At 46.0% G+C, this 15,045-nt stretch overlaps 1 pseudogene; it reads left to right on the top strand.

The window, feature by feature from the left end:
* The first annotated feature begins 631 nt into the window (after positions 1 to 631).
* Positions 632 to 5,956, top strand: LOC105526799 (annotated as a pseudogene).
* The last annotated feature ends 9,089 nt before the right edge of the window (positions 5,957 to 15,045 follow it).

A 15,045-nucleotide genomic window follows, 5' to 3' on the forward strand; every position in this document is an offset into this window, starting at 1 on the left:
AAAACAAAAACGACACAAAGGGCCTTGGATTAGGTTCAAAGGTCTTTCAGCAGGTGAGGTTACAATGGAGAGTGTTCTGTAGAGAAGAAACAGGTAGGGAAACATGAGATTGTGTGTAGGGAGTAGTGACCGTATATTTTGGTCAAGGCACTCCATCTGTGGCTGGAAAGGTGTTTCAGGTGGCAGCATAGAAATCCTGGGCTGGGCTTCCTGATGGAAGGCTGTCAGGGTGGATCTAGGTTGATTTAGAATGGGGAGATATTGGAAGTGGGGAGACCAGTTTGCAGGGTTTTGCAACGATGCAGGGAAGTGGTAAGGCACCCTTGGATTGGGTGAGGATGCCAGTATTGGAAAGAGGAGGGTGTAAAGGGACCAGGGACATAGAGTCAACAGGCTTTGATAACTAGAAGTAGGGCTAAGTGGGTAGGGAGCTAGTCCAAGGCCATCCTGAAATTGTTGAGCTTGGGGTGAAAGAAATAAATTCATTTTGGGGAATACTGTGGTAAGACGACCATTGCCTATCCAGGCAGTGCAGCCCAGAAGGTTGACAGTGTGTCTGGAGAAAGTCAGTGCTAGATTTGGGATCGTCCTCCCAAGGTTACAACTGAAGTTTTGAACAGCAGATGATGCTATGGAGAAAAGAGTGAAGAGACAGGAAGGCAGCAGAGGACGCGACCTCGCCAAACAGCCCATTTATGGGGCAGGAGAAGAAGGAGGCGTCAAAGGTGACTGAGGCGATGTAGGAGGAGAATGAGGGCAGTGCTGAGATTCAGAAGTCTGGAGAGGGATTACAAAGAGGAGGTAGCATAAATCAAAAATCACCTCAAAACCCAGGACCCGGCAGGGCGTGGTGGCTCACGCCTGTAATCCCAGCACTTTGGGAGGCCGAGGTGGGTGGATTGTCTGAGGTCAGGAGTTCAAGACCAGGCTGGCCAACATGGTGAAACCCCGTCTCTACTAAAAATACAAAAATTAGCTGGGTGTGGTGGCATGTTCCTGTAATTCCAGTTACTCGGGAGGCTGAGGCAGGAGAATTGCTGGAACCTGGGAGGTGGAGGTTGCAGTGAGCTGAGATCACGCCACTGCACTCCAGCCTGGGTGACAGAGTGAAACTCCAACTCAAAAAGACAAAACAAAACAGCTGGGTGCAGTGGCTCACACCTGTAACCCCAGCACTTTGGGAGGCCGAGGCAGGCAGATCACCTGAAGTTAGGAGTTTGAGACCCGTCTGACCAACATGGAGAAACCCTGTTTCTACTAAAAATACAAAATGAACTGGGCGTGGTGGTACATGCCTGTAATCCCAACTACTCAGGAGGCTGAGGCAGGAAAATGACTTGAACCTGGGAGGCGGAGGTTGCAGTGAGCCAAGGTCATGCCATTTCACACTCCAGCCTGGGCAAAAAGAGTGAAACTCCATCTCAAAAAAAAAAAAGCAACAACAACAGCCACCAAAACCCATAACTATTTAGCAAGCTACTGCTGCTTTAGTATTTTGGCTGAGAGTAGGTACAACCCTTTCCTTCTTTTTCCCCTCTTACTGTTAGATGCTGGGACTTTCAAAGACTTTTCTAGGTATTGCCAACAGAGAGCAAAAGAGAATAGAGTAAGTAAACATCAGATCTGCAGGGTATACGGTTCTCATGCCAGCACAGCCATGGTGCTCTACGGGACTCATGGGATTCCCTCCAAAGAGGAGCAGAGCTCCTCACACCCCAGCCCGAGGTTGGTAAGGCCCCTTGGAGTTCTTGGCTGGGCTCCCTGCTTCAGTGAGTGGTTTCACTCACTGGCCTCTTTCTGCTCCCCACACATAGGGGCCCCTGCTCTGACAACTGGCATTTGCATCTGAGCAAGATGTCAGCCTGTCCAGGCCTGACCTCCCTCTTCCTTTGCCCAGCATGAGTGACCCCTTGTCCTGGTCAGGGACACCAGGAATCCTGTCACTCTTCCCTGGAGACAGTGACTATAAGCAGGGCCAGGAGCACAGTGATAGGCTAAAGAGCTACCAGCACCGCAGTGTGTAAAGAACAGGGTCATGGGGTGCCGCTGGGGCGGGTGGGAAAGGAGGCAGCGCTCTCCCTTGGAACCAGGTGTAGCAAACACTGCCGTGGTGGAGGAGGCTGGGACTGAGATGAGCCTCTAGGAAAGGATGAGAAGGATGCTGGTGGCTTTTGGCAGAGCTCACTCATTGTGGGACAGGTCGGACCAGACAAACTGCAGACGGCTACAGCGTTGAGTGTGGAGGCTGTGGTGTGGACAGCCCGCTGGAGAGACCTGGCCAATTCCTTCCTTCTCCTGCATCCCATGCAACCTGGCCGCTCCAGTTCCTGTTCAGGTCTCACTGGTCCGGGTGGTTCAGCCACACAGAAGCAGAGGCCCCATCATTCCCCGCAGGCTCACTGCCCTCTGTGGGGCGGGGCCGTCCCTTTACCTTTCTGAGAGTCGGCTCTTGAGGCTGCACCCTCTAACTTAGGTTTGGGGCGTATCCTGGCAATTTAAAGAATCACCCAGTGTTGCAATCATAGAACTGTGGCATTTTAGGGCTGAAACGGATTTCATATATACAATGTCATAGAACTTCAGAATTTAAATACCATAAATAAAATTTAAATAAAATAACAGGTATTGATCCTCTCCGGTGTTGTCCTGGAACTGGTTCATACTGGCTCCCCAGAGTCACCCTAAGACGGTGGAATGCACCCTCTAACTAGAGTCTCCACCTCTCCCATCCATCCTTTCCTTGCCTTGCCTGTCTTAGACTTTAATTGTTTTTTCTTTTTTTTTTTTGAGACGGAGTCTCGCTCTGTCGCCCAGGCTGGAGTGCAGTGGCGCGATCTCGGCTCACTGCAAGCTCCGCCTCCCGGGTTTACGCCATTCTCCTGCCTCAGCCTCCCGAGTAGCTGGGACTACAGGCGCCTGCCATCTCGCCCGGCTATTTTTTTTTTTTTGTATTTTTTAGTAGAGACGGGGTTTCACCGTGTAGACCAGGATGGTCTCGATCTCCTGACCTCGTGATCCACCCGTCTCGGCCTCCCAAAGTGCTGGGATTACAGGCTTGAGCCACCGCGCCCGGCCTAATTGTTTTTTCTTTTGGTGACAGTCTTGCTCTGTTGTCCAGGCTGGAGTGCTATGGCTCAATCAGGGCTCCAGTGATCCTCCCACCTCAGCCACCCGAGTAGCTGAGACTACAGGCTTGCGCCACCACACCTGGCTAACTTTCAAGTTTTTTGTAGAGGTGGGGTCTTACTATGGTGCCCAGGCTGGCCCTCAAACTCCCGGCCTTAAGTGGTTCTCCTGCCTTGGCCTCCCAAAGTGCTGGGATTCCAGGCGTGAGCCGCCATGCCTGCTGCTCTGGTTTGTAAGTGTCCATGCTTTCTTGACTTTTATCCTCCTGTAAAAGTCCTAACCAGAACTTTGAGCTCAGCTGTGCAAGTACAGAAAATCACACAGTGGGGAAAAAATGCGAGCATCAGAGTTAATTTGCTTTTGTGTTGGAGTCACATTTATCACAAAGACAATAGAGAAAGTCCAAGAAACCATCCTAAATGACATATTGCCAGTCTAGTTTGTTTCTTCTTACTTGTGGTCACGCTGTTGACCCCAGCCTACAGGGCATGCCACTTTCCCCCTCAAGGGCAATGAAGCCTCTTATTGTTGAGGATATTACAAATACACGATAGTGTCTGCATCTCCCTGTGGCATTCCATGTAAGTATAATAAGAATATTGCCCCATATTCAACTTAAACTATGACAGGGAATTCCAGGAGGGGTTTAATAGTAGTCAGTCTCTTTCCCCTGAGAACCTATTTTCAGAGGAATTATTTATCCCTCACTCCCTATTGATAGTGCAACAACGTCCTCCTGCTTCTGTTTTTTGACAGGATTCTAGGCTGGGGTGACAGGACTATGCTTTCGGTATCCACTCATTGAAATAAAATGCAAAAGGCCAGGCGTGGTGGCTCACGTCTAGGACTTTGGGAGGCCGAGGCAGGTGGATCACTTGAGGTCAGGAGTTCAAGACTAGCCTGGCCAACATGGTGAAACCCAGCCTTTACAAAAAATACAAAAATTAGCCGGGTATGGTGGCGAGTGCCTGTAATCCCAGCTACTCAGGAGGCTGAGGCAGGAGAATTGCTTGAACCCAGGAGGTAGAGGTTGCAGTGAGCTGAGATTGTGCCACTGCACTCCAGCCTGGGCAACAGAGTGAGACTGTGTCTCAAAAAAAAAAAAAAAAAATAGAACACAAAAGATTTGGATTCTAAATTCTGCTGCTAATTAATAGTGTGACCCTGGGTAAGTCGTTTCCTGTCTCTAGGCCGAGGTTTTCTCATCTATAAGTGAAGGATTTGCACAAGGTCAATGATGGGCTAGTACATTTTTTTTAACAATCAGCTCTTTGTGGAGTGGGAGGAGAGAGAAGCCTGATTTGTAGCGTTTGTCAGTTTCTGTGGTATAAATAATCCCACTAAAGGCCCATTTCAAACAACCAATTTGAAGTAAACCGGCTTGAAAATATTCTGAAAATTAAGCCATTGGCTCTGGTGAGCCAGTTATTTAAATTCTGAAGTTCTATGACATTGTATATGTAAAATCCGTTTCAGCCCTAAAATGCCACAGTTCTATGATTGCAACACTGGGTGATTCTTTAAATTGCCAGGATACACCCCAGACCTAATTAACAGCACTCGCTTGCTGCATCAGTGCACCGGCATCCTGATGAAAGCTGGCTCTGGTCCAGATCCGGAGCCAGACGTGTGGAAGCAGAAGCTGCTCTGACGCTGTCGTGGCTGTGAGTTGGGGAACCCAGGCCTTGAAACTCAGTCAGTCAAGAGCTGCTCCTGCCTTCCCTTCTTTTGGTCAGATGGGATGATTCATCCCTGTGTTATTTCAGCCACTGTTTCCCAGGGTGCCTGGAAGCAGGGAAGGCCTGAGAGCTTGAAGCAGACAGAGGAAAACAGGGAGGAGGAGGAGAAAGGGATCCGCCTTGGGTAGGGCCCCTGCTGAGTCGCGAGCAGGTGTGAGTCATTCCTCTCTGCTTCAGCAGCCACACCTTTTGTCAAGTTCTGAATGCCAGGTGGAGAATCTGCCTAGACCAAGCGCCCTTGATCAAGTCAGAACAGGTTTCCTGAAAGATCATTCCCATTAAAATTAATGGAATCAGAATAGGCTGATCTTTTCTGTAACGCAACATGTTTCTTTTCAACGTGTGTCCTAAATGCTTAGAGAGACCCCAAAAAGTATAGAAGAGGGAGAAAAGAGGAAGAAATGTGCTTTCACATCCCCAGGACTTGGGACTAGAGAGAGAAGATGGTTTTATATTATCCATTCCTGCCCTCCCAACCAACCACCTTACCAGCTTGCCAAAGAACTGACCAGCGAGGGCAGTGAGGAGTGTAATGAGCATAAATTCTCATGTGCTGCCATATTATGATCAAGATCTTTCCATTGAGTGTGTGTGTTGCTATTGAATTAAGAAGAAAAGGTCTAGAAGGGAAAGACTTGGCATATAACTAATTTCAAAGTCTTAGGGACACACTTCACAACCATGAGGATGGCTACTATTGAAAACAGAAACAGCTCCTCTCTCCCGTCTGTGTCTTCAAGGTGACAAAGAAAAGCAGGAACAATAGTCGCGCCAAAAAGGGCCGCGGCCACGTACAGCCTGTTCGCTGTAACTGTGCCCTGTGCCTGATGTGCGCCCAGTGACAAACCCATTAGGAAATTCGTCTTTTGAAACGTCGTGGAGACCGCAGCAGTCAGGGACGTTTCTGAAGCCAGCGTCTTCGATGTCTATGTGGTTCCCAAGCTGTATGTGAAGCTACAATACGGTATGAGTTGTGCAATTCACAGCAAAGTAGTCAGAAATCAATCTCATGAAGCCCGCAAGGACCGAACACCCCCACCCTGTTTAGACCTGTGGGTGCTGCCCTGCAACCACCAGCAAAGCCCATGTAAAGAGCTGAGTCCTTAAAGACTCAAGACGAACTATTATCTGGAAAAAAATTAAAGGGAAGTTGTACTAAAAAAAAAAAGAAAACAGAAACAAACAGAAAATAACAATGGTGGGTGAAGGTGTGGAGAAATTGGAGCCCTTGTGCATTGTTGGTGGAATGTAAAATGGTGCCGCCAGTGTGGAAAATAGTATAGCAGTCCCTCAAAAAAACTACAGACAATTACCATATGATCCAGCAATCTCACCACTGGGTATACCTCCAGGAGAATTGAAAACAGAGTCTTGGCTGGGCACAATGGCTCACGCTTGTAACTCCAGCACTTTGGGAGGCCGAGGCGGGCAGATCACTTGAGGTCAGGGGTTCAAGACCAGTCTGGCTAATATGGTGAAACCCCGTCTCTATTAAAAATACAAAAATGAGCCGGGCAGCTGGGTGAAGTGGCTCATGCCTGTAATCCCAGCACTTTGGGAGGCCGAGGTGAGTGAATCACTTGAGGTCAGGAGTTTGAGACTAGCCTGGCCAACATGGTGAAACCCCATCTCTGCTAAAAATACAAAATTAGCTGGATGTGGTGGTTCATGCCTATAATCCCAGTTACTAGGGAGGCTGAGGCAGAAGAATCGCTAGAACCCAGGAAGTGGAGGTTGCAGTGAGTCCAGATCATGCCATTGCACTCCAACCTGGGCAACAAGAGTGAAACTCTGTCTCAAAAATAAATTAGCCAGACATGGTGGCACGCGCCTGTAATCCCAGCACTTTGGGAGGCTGAGGCTGAGTCTGAGGCAGGCAGATCACCTGAGGTCAAGAGTTCAAGACCAGCCTGGCTAAATGGTGAAACCCGGTCTTTACTAAAAATACAAAAATTAGCCAGGCGTGGTGGCAGGCACTTGTAATTCCAGCTACTCAGGCAGCTGAGGCAGGAGACTCACTTGAACCCAGGAGGGGGAGTTTGCAGTGAGCTGAGATCGTGCCACTGTACTCCAGCCTGGGCGACAGAGCAAGACTCTGTCTCATAAAAAAGAAAAGAAAAGAAAGAAAAGAGGATCTTGAAGGTATATTTGTACAGCAGTGTTCATGGCAATATTATTCGTGGTAACCCAAAGGTGGAAGCAACCGAGTGACCACTGATGATGGATGAATGGATAAACACAATGTGGCCTATCCATACAATGGAATATTACTCAGCCTTAAATAGGCAGGAAATTCTGGCACCTGGGACCACAAGGATGAACCTCGAGGACATCACGCTTAGTAAAAATAAGCCAGACACAGAAAAATAAATACTGGATAGCTCCGTTTATTTCAGATACCTGGAGGAGTCAGATTCATAGAGCGGGAGGGCATGGGAGTTACTGTTTAATGGGTACAGAGCTTCAGTTTGGAAAGATGAAAATGTTCTGGAGATGGGTGGTGGTGATGGCGCACAACAGTGTGAATGTGCTTCATGTCAGTGAACTGTACACTTAAAAACAGTTCAGATTTCTGTAACATGTATTTTACCACAATTTGGAAAAGATTCTACACATACACATAAGGATGACAATAACCAAAAACACTGGAGACAAACTCCCCGGAAAAAAAATTCTCTTTTTTTTTTTTGAGACAAGGTCTCACTGTGTCACCCAGGCTGTTGTGCACTGGCACGATCAGGGCTCACTGTGGCCTCAACCTCCTGGGCTCAAGGGATCCTCCCACCTCAGCCTCCCAAGTCGCTAGGAGTACAGGCACATGCCACCGCACCCAGCTAATTTTTTAAATTTTTTTTTATAGGGACAGAGTTTCATTACGTTGCCCAGGCTGGTCTCGAACTCGTGGCCTCAAGCAGTTCTCCTGCCTCAGCCTCCGAAAGTTCTGGAATTACAGGCGTGACCCACTGTGCTGGGCCTTGAATCTCTATTTTGTGTCTTTATAAGAAATACGAGCTCGGGCCGAGCTCGTGTGGTTATAGATGTGGTTACAGATGTGGTGGCTCACATCTATAATCCCAGCACTTTGGAAGGCCAAGGCAGGTGGATTGCTTGAGGCCCGGAGTTCAAGACCAGCCTGGCCGACATGGTGAAACCCCCTCTTTATTAAAAATACAAAAATTAGTTGGGCATGGTGGTACATGCCTGTGATCCCAGCTACTTGGGAGGCTGAGACACAAGAATTGTTTGAACCTGGGAGGCAGAGGTTGCAGTGAGCCAAGATCGTGCTATTGCACTCCAGCCTGGGCAATAAAGCAAGACTCCGTCTTAAAAAAAGAAAAAAAAGAAAAAAAAAAAAAAGGAAAAAAGGAAAGAAAGAAAAGAGAAAGAAAAAGAAAAAAAAACAGAAATATAAGCTCAGACAAGTAACTCTATCAATATGAGTGTGTTTGGTTATCTGTAAAATGGAGATGATAATGCCATGTACATCTTAAACCTGCTGTAAGGTTAAAGCAAGACAGTCAAGTAAAGCCCTTGGTACCATTTTGGCACATAGTATGTGTTCAATAAGTGTTACTGGCTGTGCGTGGTGGCTTACACCTATAATCCCAGTACTTTGGGAGGCTGAGGAGGGAGGGTCGCTTGAGCCCAGGAGTTCGAACCCAGCCTGGGCAATATAGCAAGATCTCATCTCTTAAAAACAAAAAGGTGTTAGCCATTGCTATTATTGAATCATCGGACATCATGGTTGAAAGTCAATTAGAAGCTGTCCATGGGCAGTCTTATCTAATTTATCATTTTAAACTGGATCCAAAAAATGCAAACAGTTTTCTTTTTTCTTTTTTTTTTTTTTTTGAGACAGAGTCTTGCTCTGTCGCCCAGGCTGGAGTGCAGTGGCCGGATCTCAGCTCACTGCAAGCTCCGCCTCCCGGGTTTACGCCATTCTCGTGCCTCAGCCTCCCGAGTAGCTGGGACTACAGGCGCCCACCACCTCGCCCGGCTAGTTTTTTGTATTTTTTAGTAGAGATGAGGTTTCACCATGTTAGCCAGGATGGTCTCGATCTCTTGACCTCGTGATCCGCCCGTCTCGGCCTCCCAAAGTGCTGGGATTACAGGCTTGAGCCACCGCGCCCGGCCACAATTTTCTGCCACACATTCACATCCATCAATACACGCATTATTGAGACCTACATATAAGTGGAGCGAAAACAAGCTACCCTCTGGAGTCAGCACTCTTAACCCGCCTTCGGTGCTTATTCTGTATATCAGAGTCCTGCCTTTGTCCTTAGGCAAACTGCGCTTAGAGCACAGGTGTCTTATGTTTATCAACACCATCAAAGATGAGACATTTGTGTTCTATGAGGAACTACCAGAATAATGTCTGTGGTGCTATGGTGTCCGCATAAACTTAAGAGGAAGGCCCGCAGGAGCAAGCCAGCTCTGCAGATGAGGCCGTGGTGATGGTAGAGCATGCCTGCATTCCCCGGAGTCCCACCCTGGGATACATGGATCCTCCAAAGCCATCTCCGTGCTCCCAGCTGCAGCAGCCAGCATGTCACCTTCAGGATATTTCCTGGAGAGTTCATCCAATGAGGGCTCAAAAGGCAAGGACAGGGAGAAAAACAGAGAAACAATACTAGGAACACCTAATACATGGCCTTGAAATCTTTGAGACAATAGTTAAGGATGCAATATGGCAAAATGTGAACGTGTGGGGTTGCAATGCCACTGAGTATTTCCAAAACAGTGGTTCTCAACCTGGGGTGATTTGCCCCTCCCTCTCTACTCCCCAGGGGACATGAGGCAAGACATTTTTGGTTGTCACACTGAAATGAGGTGCTGCTGTGTCTACTGGGTAGAGGCCAGGGATCCTGCAGAAAATCCTACAGTTTACAGGACAGACCTCCATAACAAAGAATTATCCCATCCAAAATGTCAGTAGCACTCAGGTAGAGAAGTTCTGCTCTAGAACAACCAGAAGGGATGAAAGGAAATTATTTCCTCCTCAGTGAGGGAAGGATGAAAGAAAAGAGCTATTACTATGGATGGTTACAGACGAGGCCTAAAGAAAAAGAATCTAAAGAAAAAGACTGCCCTGCCGGACGTGGTGGTTCACACCTATAATCCCAGCACTTTGGGAGGCCAAGGTGCACGGATCACCTGAGGTCAGGAGTTCAAGACCAGCCTGGCCAACATAGGGAAAAGCTGTTTCTACTGAAAATACAAAAATCAGTCGAGTGTGGTGGCACATGCCTGTAATCTCAGCTACTTGGGAGGCTGAGGCAGGAGAATCATTTGGGAGGCAGAGGTTGCAGTGAGCCGAGATTGCGCCACTGCATTCCAGCCTGGGCAACAGAGCGAGGCTCCATCTCAAAAAAAAAAAAAAAAGCCATAATTTAAAAAATGCCCTTTGCCTTTTTAAATTTATTTCTTTTATTTCTTTCTTTTTTTTTTTTTTTTTAAGAGATAGGGTCTTGCTATTTTGCCCAGGGCTGGCCTTGAACTCCTGGGCCCAAGGAATCCTCCCACCTCAGCCTCTCAAAGTGCTGGGATTACAGGTGTGAGCCACCACGCCCAGCCCAAGAATGCACTTTGTATACTATTGGACATTTCTTAACTTTCTTACCTTTATATTCTCACCCATACATCCACTACTGAGCAAAGGATACATTTATGTATCATCTTTTTGCAACAGAGATATCAACATTTAAAACTGGATCTAGCGAGGAGGGGAAAATTCCTTTATAAAAATAAGACTTCTTCATTCAGACCTTCATCTGTATTAGTCAGATTGTTTCCTATCTAGCTTAACATTCAGTAGGAATGTGTCCAAACATGAAATCATTGTAAACTTCACAGTGGGTTATACCTGTGGGAACGGTTTTACGGACCACAGACTAAAATGGGGAAAAGGTTTAGAAAACTGTACTCAATGGTCTGTTGAGAACTAAGAAAGAAGCAGCAGCTCCCCCAGGTCCTGGAATGCTAATCCTCACCTCTGTGTTCCTGGAGCACCATCCCCCATAGAACAAGTGGCCCAATAGTGACCAGCATGTTTTATGACTGCCTGGGTTTGGATCCCATCTTCAGGAAGACAAGCTGTGTGGCCTTAGGCCAGTTACTGAACTTCTTTGTGCTGCTGTTTTTTCATCCAAAAAATAGAGATAACAATAGAATATACCTCATAGCAATTTCGGGTCGATCAAGTGAAATAATACAGGTAAAACACTTAGCAACTGTCAGGGCATTGCAAGCCCTCTAGAAGTCTTAGCTGTTACAGTTTGGATGAGAAAGTGAAACATAGTATATTGATCAAAGTTAAAGAACTGGATCTGTTTGCTTTTAAATATAATCAACTTTTGTATCTCTGTGGCATAAAATAATCTGTAGGTTGTTTTAAAACTAGACAAAATAGAATTAATTTTCTTTTCCTCTACTCTGGAACTGAGAAGCCAGAATTATACCGGTACCAAAGAATGCTTATAAAATAAGAAAACAGTGTTAGTGGAGAAAGAGCCCAAGAAAGGTAATTTAGATAATTTACTGTGAAAGGAAGCTTAAGAACGGGTTTTGTGTTTGTGCAAATCCTAGGTACTCAATAAACGTCTACTGAGAAATAAAACTGAGTGATATTTTTATGGAAGATGAGAAGTAATACAATCTTAAGGAAAAGTTGCGTGGGGAAAAAAAGGAAATCGCTATAGAGGCGACACGCTGGGCTCACAAAATATTGTAGGAGATGTGGGGAGTTCCCATGAAGACACTCATGGTGGTTCTCTTCCCTGGCAGCTCACTGGGGCACCTTTAAGAATCCTATTGTTGGCCAGGGTGTGGTGGCTCACACCTGTAATCTCAGTAGTTTGGGAGACTGAGGTGGGCAGATCGCTTAAGCCCAGGAGTTCAAGACCAGCCTGGGCGACAACAAATATAAAAATTAGCTGAGCATGATGGCGTGTATGTGTAGTCCCAGCTACTTGGGAGGATGAGGTAGGAGGATGGCCTGAGCCTGGGGAGACCGAGGCTGGCGTGCCACTGCACGCCAGCCTGGCCAACAGAGCGAGACCCTGTCTGAAAAAAAGAAGAAGAATCCTATTGCTCAGTGGGGATTGATTAAATCAGGATGGGCAGAAGAGGGCTGGAGCTCAGGCATCTGTATTTTTAGAGTTTTTTATATGATTCCAATGCACAGCCAAGGTTGAGAGCCAAGGCTCTAGTCTAGACCAATGGTTCTCAACCCTGAATGCCAAAGGAATGGCCTGGGATTTTATTAAAACTCAGATTCCAGTTCCGTCGGTGTGTATAAGGGAAGCGGGGAGCCGAAGGGAGCAGAAGGCCAAGATATCTGTTTCCTAAGTAACTCCTAGAAGATATTAATTTTGCAGTTCTGTGGATTCCATTTGCAGCTGCAAGGCTCATATGCTTTGAAAATGGCTCTATATAAACAAATGTATGATACCGTTATAAAGTGCTACTACTGTTCTTTCAGAGGAAACTCATTTGTTCTACAAATTTATAGGAGCCTACGTGCTTTTGGAGGGATACAAAGATTGATAAATAGATGACTTCCCTCAAGTTATTTACAATTCAATTTATAATAGATGACATTTAAGTTAAGCAGAAAATAAAACTTCCTGATTGTAAGGCTTTCTGATGGTGGTGAGATGGGATGGGTGTTCAAGGACACTGGAGGCGTGTTGATGGGTATTGAGGCTGAGGATATTAAGGGAAAATCTTGCTTCAGGAAAGTAATGAAGGAAGAATATCTGTGTCATGCAACAGAGGAAAAGTGGAAAATTCAGGAAAGAAGTGAAAGAAGTTCATAGCAAAAAGAGATTGAGCATCAGGGTTTGGGTTTGTTTTTTTGAAACAGGGTCTCACCCTATTGCCCAGGCTGAGTGTAGTGCTGCAATCATAGCTCACTGCATCCTTGACCTCCCAGGCTCAAGCAATCCTCCCATCTCAGCCTCCTGAGTAGCTGGGACTACAGGCATTCACCAGCACACCTGGCTAATTTTTTTATTTTTTGTAGAGACGGGGTTTGGCTAATGCTGCCCAGGCTAGTCTTCAACTCCTGGATGCAAGCAATCCTTCCACCTCAGCCTCCCAAAATGCTGGGATCACAGGCATGAGCCACTGCACCAGACCATGAAAGTTTGAAAGAAGTAGTCTTATAGATGGTTATGAAGAGTTGGAAGTTTCTGAGGAAAGAGAGCCTTGTTGCTGAAGGTAAGGGGACATTGCTACTGGATTTGAGGTTTTATCTGGGAGCTCCTACTGGTCTATGATACTCACTGGGCTTCTCACGTAAGCCAAGCACATAAGTTCAGCTAAATTTTCTCTAAAAGATTCATCCATATGCCATTTGCACCTGACTTCCAAACCAAATAGATCTATAAACATTGAGAGCAGCTTTAGTCAAGTATTGGAACCTGGTGGTTTATACCATGAATCTTTCTGAATAGTTTCTCCTCGTGTCTTCTCCATGTATTTAACATTATCAGTCAACAGCAGTCTGACATCAAGAGTGTTCAAATCCATTCATTTGCATCAGGCTGGGCACCAAGTGGACAGACAGAGGTTGCTGGAACTTCATCTTTATTGGTCACCTGGCTGATACCAACTTTGCTGAGGCTGGCAAGCTCCACACCAGGCTTGCAAAATCTCCACCTGCTGACAAAAGCACTAATGGATGGATCTGCTGAGCTTTCAAGCTGTCAGACAAACCTGCTCCTCCTTGTCTAAGTGCCAGCAGATTTAGAAATGCCTCTGACAGTCATTCCCCAAACTTGAGCACCTTAAATTTTTTTTAACCCACCTTCTGTACACACACACATACGCACACACAGTTTTTAAGGGTAGTGTTTTTTTTTCTTATTAAAAGTAATATCTGTAGGCAAAACATTCAGAAAACAGAAAAGTATAAAGGAAAACATAAAAATCACCATAATCTCTCTATCCAAAGATAAACATGAGCTCTGTTCATATTTTGGTAAATTTCTTCCAGGTCACGTTTATTACAAATGTGGAATTATGCAGCAGAGACAGCTTTGCTATTCTTTGTCAGTTAACGTTCTTGTTAAATAAGTTAAAAGGGGGAATCATTTCTCTTTTCCTAGTCTGCTTATATCCGTGAAGGCAAATAGCTCTTCCATAGTGTCAATTCCCACTGGTGGGTCATGGCCTTCGTTATATACTGGAAACAGCGTTTGGTAAGAGAATTATCTGGTGTTCCAGATGCCTTGTGCTGAGACTGCTGTTGGATTCAGTAAAGAATGGTTCTGTCCGAGTTAGGGATTAGTTAAGGTAGGTAGAATTTGCTGATTCTCACTCTCACAATATTCTTGGGGATCAGATGTTGTGCCAAACTCCTATTAATCTCAATAGGGAAGGTACCAGGTTCAAGAGGCCAAAGAAGAGACAAAGAGCCGGCAAATGAGACACAGGGTTTTATTAGGGGGTTACATACAGGGGAGAGAGTCCGGCGGTGGCAGGCTGGACAACATAACCACATAGCCCAGTGGCAGTGGGTTGGGCAGGAAAACTGCAGCTGCCTGCAAACAGCATGAAGTTTTTATAGCATTTCCACTTAACACCCTCCCTGTGACGACCTCCACCTGGCAACCTTCATTTAACCCAAAACTCAGGGCCTCCATGTATAGCCTGTGTTCCATGGAACGTGCCAGGGGTTCAGATGTTTATTGTAGATAAGGAATGAACTTCCGGGTTAGCTACTTGGGTTCCCTAGATTGGAACACACATTTAGATGCATCTGCCATCCAGGGTCGTTCTCAGAGTATGCTTAAATCATTGCTACCAGGTGTGTTTACCTTACATAAGACTATCCCAGGTTTAGGATAGCAGCCTCAACTACTTAAGAAGGCCACCTTTGTGTTCGTAAGATAATCTGCATATTGTCATAATATTTGCTTAACTAACTACATAATCCACCCTCAGGACATTTTCATATTAAATGCCCATTATTTCTTAAACTTGCCCTTTTCTTCTCACCTGTCAATAGACATTGATTCTCATGAGGCAATTCTTTCAACAAGCACTTATTGAACACTGACAGTGCTGGACTTTTCAGAATGCTGATGGTCAGGCCCTTCCCTGAGAGATGATTTTAGACTAAGGATGCATGGTTTGAGGAGCCTATGAGCAATGGTTCTCATACCTGCTACAC

This window comes from Colobus angolensis, unplaced genomic scaffold (assembly GCF_000951035.1).
Source record: "Colobus angolensis palliatus isolate OR3802 unplaced genomic scaffold, Cang.pa_1.0 Scaffold6, whole genome shotgun sequence".
NCBI classification, from domain to species: Eukaryota; Metazoa; Chordata; class Mammalia; order Primates; family Cercopithecidae; genus Colobus; species Colobus angolensis.